Source organism: Podarcis tiliguerta (genome assembly GCF_965153285.1).
Source record: "Podarcis tiliguerta genome assembly, chromosome: 7".
Taxonomy (NCBI): Eukaryota; Metazoa; Chordata; class Lepidosauria; order Squamata; family Lacertidae; genus Podarcis; species Podarcis tiliguerta.
In genome coordinates, this window is record NC_139540.1 from 87,460,912 (window position 1) to 87,468,842 (window position 7,931).

At 43.0% G+C, this 7,931-nt stretch overlaps 1 long non-coding RNA gene across 4 annotated transcripts in view; it reads left to right on the forward strand.

Moving 5' to 3' along the window:
* Positions 1-2,020: 2,020 nt before the first annotated feature.
* Positions 2,021-7,931, forward strand: part of LOC310681265 — a 19,400-nt gene continuing 13,489 nt past the window's right edge. For 2 of the 4 annotated variants that reach the window (XR_014513183.1, XR_014513184.1), the window contains exons 1-4: positions 2,021-2,138; positions 2,676-2,715; positions 3,691-3,750; positions 7,814-7,917. This is a non-coding gene — a long non-coding RNA (uncharacterized lncRNA). Of the gene's footprint in view, positions 2,139-2,314; positions 2,370-2,675; positions 2,716-3,690; positions 3,854-7,813; positions 7,918-7,931 lie in introns of those variants that run through there. The other 2 variants (XR_014513182.1, XR_014513185.1) reach the window with 2 other exon arrangements.

Genomic DNA, 7,931 nt, shown 5'->3' on the forward strand with positions numbered 1-7,931 from the left:
AAAGCTTAGAGGGGCTCATGATGACTCTAATCCCTCCACAGATAGCAAACAGATAACAGAGACAATCACCTTTTCCCTACATCAGAGAATATGCTGAGGAATATAACACACAAGCTGTAAGGCAAACCCATTATTGTGTTTAATATGAGAGAAGCCATTTTAAAATGGTAAAAGGTGCCACTCAGTGCCTGATTTATGTAACGAAGAAAAATAATGTTTTGTTAAGGGCTATGAATGTTCCGCAGACAATTTTTCTAGGCGCATATGCTCAAAAGCAGAGAAAGGGAAGTTAGACCAGTGAATATGATTCACATGAAAATGCATTGTGCGCTATGAACATCACAATAGATTGTGCCTAGCATCACTGGCTGGTGAGCAAACAATGCAACCATGTTCCTTTGCCAACCTATGTACTTGAAAACATTATTTAAATGTGAAAAGCATGAAGCCATTGTGTTAAAATACACTCTCTTGCCAGTTTACAACGAGGATAGTGAGATCCTTGGAGACAGGGACGGGTTCTTTATGCATGATCATCATTTAATGATTGGAATAATAAGCAGTGAAGTGTGTGTGAGTGCGCCTGCGTGAATGAACTGGAGCTGGAATGAATTTACTCTCCAGAATTCCCTTCCGTGGATTTTGATGTTGACTGAATATGATTCACAATATTTGATGAGTATTTTATATCTGCATTTGACATCCAATGATATTTGATTTCAGTTATTTGGTATTTTACAGTATTTGTCAGCTGAAATGTAAAGATATTTATTACTTCCATATTTAAGCTCACACACCAGCTGCAGTTGGGAGATCAAACCCAATTTTGGGTACCTTCCATGGGTCAGATTAGAACCGTGATGGCTCCGAGTATGGCGTTTCCTGCTGTAGTTCCAGGTCTGGGCTCTGGAAGGATCTGCCTCCGGAAGTGAAGAGCTGTTCTCCTTTGCTCTCTTTTTGTAAGAACCTATGTTCTGCCTTGCATTTTGCTGACGAGCTGTTGGCTGCTTTTCGCTATTGCTAATATATTTTGTAGGGGCGCGGGTGGCGCTGTTGGTTAAACCACAGAGCCTAGGACTTGCCGATCAGAAGGTCGGTGGTTCAAATCCCCATGATGGGGTGAGCTCCCGTTGCTCGGTCCCTGCTCCTGCCAACCTAGCAGTTTTGAAAGCACGTTAAAGTGCAAGTAGATAAATAGGTACCGCTCCGACGGGAAGGTAAATGGTGTTTCTGTGCGCTGCTCTGCTTTGCCAGAAGCGGCTTAGTCATGCTGGCCACATGACCCGGAAGCTGTACGCCAGCTCCCTCGGCCAATAAAGCGAGATGAGCGCCGCAACCCCAGAGTCGGTCGCGACTGGACCTAATGGTCAGGGGTCCCTTTACCTTTAATATATTTTGTATAGACTGCTTTGAGTGCTTTTGTGGAAAGCAGCCTACATTTCACAGTCTTTGATAACTGACATGCATCCACTGATGGATGACTTGCAGGGGTATTGACAGCTTGTGAGATTTAGATTAAGTTTACTACTGGAACAATCACAAGAGGCCAACACATCTAAAGCAGTAAGTTTTTCTGATTCAAAATGTGAATTTCATATTTCATATTCCATATAGAAGCCAAGCAAAACATATTTTTGAATGTTTATTTTGGCTCTGGAATAACGCATCCAAAACATGACACAATGCTCTTCAGTGAAGCAAATTCAGTCATCCAGCTGTGAATCCTTAGGTGCCTGTGCTGCATACACTGGTATGAACAGGCATGTATAAAATGAGCTTTGCATGACCTATGAATCATGATCAATCATAACCAGAAAAGCTTAAAATCCAGCACCTTGAATCTAGCTAAGGGTTGTATGGTTCTGCATGTAGGGACTTAGTTGCATTAGTAAAAACAGTGTTTTGAATGCATTATAAACATGCAACACCAGATGGCACTGGAGAGCAAAAAAAAATTGATGCATTTTTCTTCTTTGGTTATAACAATTTAGTTTCAGAATTATTTATAGCTCCCCACCCCCCACCGCATATCTCCAGCTGGAAGAGAATTGTACTTTTGGTACCCCAAACCCATCAAGCAACTGCAGCTGTGCAAGTGGAGCCCTTAAAAAAAAAAGAAATCCCATCAACTTGCACAGGTAAGAGGCTACATTCACCAAAGGTTGACACCAAACAGTTGTTTAGTGGGCTTTTAATTGTCCAGAAGGGCTACATGCAGAATAGAGCCTGCTCTGCACATTCCCTGTTGGATCACAGCTCTCTCTCTCTCTCTCTCTCTCTCTCTCTCTCTCCCCCACCATCACTTCCACTGTAGCATATAAAGGGCCATACAGCTGTTATCTCATTTAAGGTCGCAACCATCCTGTAAGGTAAGTTGCTTTGCTGATGATATGGTCCCAAAACATTGAGGTTTCATCTACACATGTACCAGAATGAGGTGGCAAAATCTTGAAGTGGACCATGGCATTATAAAAAAGAATCCCCTATGTAAGCACTTCCCCCGTGTTGTTCGTCACTGCATGATGACTCTCCCACCTCATTCCCCTCCCCCATTATGCTTTGTGACTATCCTGCTTGACCAGATGTTTCTTTTTAGTACAGCACAATTCTGTACAAGTTTACTCAGAAGTAAATGTTAGGCTTTAGTGGCTAATTAAAACCTGGATTTTTTTCAGAGAAAAATGCATCTGTGGGATCATCCAGATCAGTGGAAAGGTAAGGCGTGAGCAGCTGTGTACAAATATGCTCAGTAAGCGCAAAGTGAACTTGAAATGCTCAAACCAGATATGTAGCGTATGTGGACCTGGGTTTCTTAGGACATCTAAAGGGATGCAGTCCTGGGTGGGCATTAATACGCTTACTGTCAGGACTCTGGCTTCTGTGCATGTTTAGGGAATAAATCCAGGACAATGGAAGCTTGTGTCACTGTGTATTCTGCACTAAAAACATAATAACATTTCAGCACTGAGGCAGCTCAAATTCTGCTCTAAGAAAAAGGGTTCATGTGCAAATTATGCAAATTATCTGCATTGGCATGATTTCCCTTGTTTTGCATAATTAATTTTGGTTCTGATAGTCATTTCGAAGGCAAGCTGCTAGAAAGGGCACTGAAGAATCACCCTTAGATACTGGAAATTTTAGCCTGCAATGTTATGCACACTTGTGAGTGCATCCCATTTAACTCAATGGCTATTGCTTCTGATTAAACATGTTGTTATTGGACAATTCCTCTAGCTTTTGAGATTTCGCAGGTCTCAATCCTGTGATCTCTGCATGCTGTGGTGTGTGGGCACTTGACAATAGCGGAGCACAGAGCCCTCTCTCCTTTAGCACAAAGCTCTTTCTGTCTACACAACAGCACCCTTGGATCCCTGTCCAAATGTTTTTATTTCCCATTATATTTCTAACCCAACTGTAGGACTCTTGAGGTACTACTGTACATGAAAAATGGGGGGGGGGGGAGGGCATTAATTTGAATAATTGAATCGAACAGAAGCCACTGCTGTAGTTACTTGGTTCACATTTTGAATTAAGGGGGCATTTCAACAAATGAAAGGAGAGAGTGCCATCTTCTGGCAAACTTCATAATTGCATTGAGTAAGTGGAGGTTTAACGTCAACAATATTTCGGATTCTATCTGTGAAATATCCCAATACAATCACATTTTCCTCTGCTTGCTTCACATTGTAGGTTGCTTCCTTCCTTTGATGGAGATGTCACCAAATCTTGTGGGCATCTGCTCAAGCTGAGGTTAGCTGATCATCAATTTATGTCTCATCTTTACTCAGCCGAGAAAAGCATTCTTTGGGTTTATTAATTGGCAGATTTACATGCCCTGCATTCTTTTGTGTCATGGCCAATAAAAGAGAAGTAGCAGAGAGACACATTTTGATATATTCTGCTTTACTACAGAAGAAGGTTGCATCATTCTTGATTTTGGGATCGATAAATAGCTTTTAGGATAGCTGAATGAGAATGTATTGGATGTTGTTTTTCCATTACCAGGCTCAGACAGCTGAGGCTCCACTTGCTTTCATGCAGAAGGTTGCAGGTTCCATTCCTGGCATCTCCAGAAAGAGCTGGGAGATTCCCTGGTGGGAAAACCTGGAGAGCTGCTACAAATCAGTGTAGACTTCAGACCTAGATGGACTCATTGTCTGACATAACACAGGGCCATTTCCTATGTTCTCATGCATGTTCCCCTATTATGCACTACATGGTTATTGGTAGGTGAGCATACTGTATATTACAATAACACATTTCCTCACAAGCAAATGGGCCCTATAAATTGTTGCCTCTAACCAGTGCTATTTTTTTAGGAAAGGAGGTGCCAGAACTCACCATAAACTCCTCACTTGTTCTCTTATGGTGCCCACCTGAGAGGTGCTGGAACTAAGTTCCAGTGAGTTCAGGCTGAAGAAAGCCCTGCCTCGAACACTGCCCACCCCCTAGGATTGCGAGGAGCTTCAAAACCTCATTCCTTGCTCATTGTCAGAGGGAGGCTGGAGTTCGATGTCATGGCAGCTGATCTGTGCATTTAAAGCCAGTTTTGTGGAAAGGTTGGGTTGGGGGGATCTGAATTTAGATGCAAAAGGGCTACAGAGGTGAGGTGCAAACTCCTCTCCCTGCCTCCTGCTTACATCTCTGTAGCCAAAGTCCCCCCCCCCCCCCGCTAAACTTACTTCTGGCTTTGGAGCTTTTCTTAGGACATCAGTGCCCAGGGAGACAGACGCTGAAGCAGGAAGCCCAGAAGCAGAACATGAAAGCAATAGCCCTGCCCCACTGCTGCTCCCCAGAAAATGGTGCTCAAAGGCATATCATAGTCACCATGACCAGTAGTCACTGATAGCCCTATCCTCCTTGAGTTTATTTAATTCCTTTTTATAGCCATCAAAGTTGGTAACCACCTCCAGATCCTCTGGCAACAAATTCTATAGTTCTATAACTCTTGGCTGTGTGAGGAAGAACTTCTTTTTGTCTGTCCTGAAGCTTTCACAGGTAAAGTGTGGGCGGAGAAGAGTTTAACTAATACCCTTTGACCACATACACATGCCTATATTCCCTTTTGCTGTTAAAATCAGGCCCAGACTCTTACAATGTGACTGGGGCAGCATCCTGGTTTAAACAAACAGATCTGCTGCCATCCTGTCTAGTTTGGCCCTTAGTCATTGCCCCTGTGAACTGTGGATTAGCTATCATGGGAGGCAGAGCTTTTCCCAGGCTTGCCACTCCAGAAACTGACAGCAGGTATCATATTATATTTGCTCAATCACAGTCTCTGGTGTGCCAGGCATCGTGTGCCTTGACAGGCATTCTTTAACATGTCTATCACAGGCACAGGGTTTGGCTTGTGTGACTTGCTGGGCTCCCCCCGCCTTTTTTTCCTACGGAAGTAGGGTTTTTTAAGGGCAAAAACCAAGATCCTGGTGTGGGAATGCTGGAAATTGTGCAGGCAGTCACTATAGGCACACAAGGTGGAGCTAATCTAGATCCAGAGTGTCATGCATGTTGGAGCTGAAAGTGTCGTTCTGGCATCCTGTGGGGTGAGGTTGGGGTTAGTGTTAGAGGTGAGACTCATGTCTGGAGTGATTCAGAATAACTGCATCCATTTCCATTAGGATTTTTTCAGTTTAAAAGGGTCAGGTCTGGTGCTCTAGGGGCAAACAGGCTGGCAAGCGGTCAAGTGTTGGGCTGGAACTCCATCAGCAGCTCAGTCAACCCTGTGCCTGAGAGACAGCTCACTCAGGCTGAAGAAGCAGACCAGAGTCAGCAGCTATACAGGGCCTGATGGAACCCTCTTCGTTCCTGGCGTCCACCCTCTGGACATAGGTAGCAGAGGTCCTGGAAGCACAGCACAAGCCACCAGCAACTGCCCTCTGAGATGCTGCCACAGAAAGAAAGGAGAATGGGTCCTCCTGCTCCTAGACTCCCTGGTTCAGGATATATGCGGTTCATAGGACACAGTTCTTACTCTTATCTCACTCCAAATAATCAACATTCTGCACTGGGCACATTGAAACATCAGTAAGACACACATGTAAGATTACATAAAATGTGCATATTCACAGCCATGCCATTCTGTATTGTTATACAGCTAATGAATTGTTTTCTGGTTAATTCTATGGGGGAATCAAGGGGATTTGAAATTATAGGACTGAGATTACAGAATCATGAGACTAATTCCACAGCACAGCTAAAAGCAGCTAGGAGCGTACTACCGTATTTACTCAAATCTAATGCTCACCTTTTTTGTCCACATTACGTTGCGGAAATTAAGGTGCGCATTAGATTTGATGGCACATTTACATTCACCAGCAAATACTTTTTTTGGTTTCAAGGTTCTGAAAACTGAGGTGCTCACAGTAAGTGAGCAAAAGTACAGCAAGGCACATAGAACAAACCTAAGCAAGATTTTAAATACATAATGGATAAAAACAGGGTTTAAATAGCAAATATGCTTAAATTTACAGATTTCAGCAACTATATGCTTAACTTGAAACATTTTAGAATCACAGCTTTTTCAAAAACAAGTCATGCCAGATGAATCTCATTACAAGCTTGGTGGATCAGGGGAATGCTGTGAACGTAGTGTATCTTGATTTCAGTAAAGCTTTTGACAAAGTCCCGCATGATATTCTTGCAGAGAAGCTGGTAAAATGTAGGCTGGATAAGGTTACTGTTAGGCAGATTTGTAGCTGGTTGACTGACCAGACCCAAAGAATGCTAAAGGTTCCTCAACAGCTTGGAAAAAAGTGAGAAGTGGGGTGCCATCTCAGGACCATTGTTGTTCAATGTCTTTATAAATGACTTGGATGAAGGAATTGAAGGAATCCTCATCAAAGTTGCAGATGACACCAAACTGGGAGGGGTAGCTAATTTAGGGTTGCCATATTTCAAAAACTGAAAATCCAGACACAAAAGTTGAGCTTTTTAATTTTTTTATAATGCTTGTCTGGATGCAGGATGGAGAGGGTTATGTGTAGAAATGAGCCTACGGCACAAAAGTAAAAATTACATTCACTGCTCTACCTACTTTTGCCTCTGGCTCCATCCACCACGGACACGTGGTTCTTGGGTTGAAAAAGGTTCCCAGCCCTTGATACAAAGGATTGCTGGTTTAAACTGTAATCTGCTATGAGAGCCTGGTGTGAGCCCTGGTTATTGTGTCAGGTGTAAGAAGCTCAGTCGGTAGAATATGAGACTCTTAATCTCAGGGTCACTGGGCAAAATATTCCTGCACTGTGGGGGTGGGACTAGATGACCCTCACAATCCCTTCCAACTCTACAATCTGGGATTCTATTATTCATTCAAGTATCACAGTTCTGCCCATATAAATGTGCTGAAAGAATTTCCTGGGGACAGTCCACTCACTGCTTTCCTGCTCTTGCACCAGCTCCCTTGAAATGAAGAGAAGAGAAACAAACTCAGAATTGGAGGCATGCAAAATGACTCCGCAGTTCAGAAAAAATTGGCTCACCTGCATCAGCCGCAAAGCTTACAGGCAGCTGCATGAATTGTGCAAGCTGCCCTACAACCAAGAGTAAAAATCAACAAGCTGAAACACAGGCAGGGGTCACTACAATCCCAGTTCAAACAGATCATCTTTCCCTCTGCATTTCAGGCTGAGCAGGTTTTCCTCAAACTGAAGTTGATATCAAGTTCAAACTTATAGCTGTATTGACAAAGATTTTCTCAAGAAAAAGATGTTGAAGGATGGTATGTTTGTGGAAGAAGTCATAAGAAGGTGAATCAATTAGAGATTCCTTTTCTGTGGAATAAATAGCTCCATCATTTTATTATTATTTTTTAAAGCTTACAAAGGTAACCATAACAACAGTCCAGGTCTCCGTGCAAACTGCATTGAAGTGAGGGCTCCACCACCCCAAGATTACATTTTCTGTAAGATCCTGTTACAGGTATGCCTGTGTAT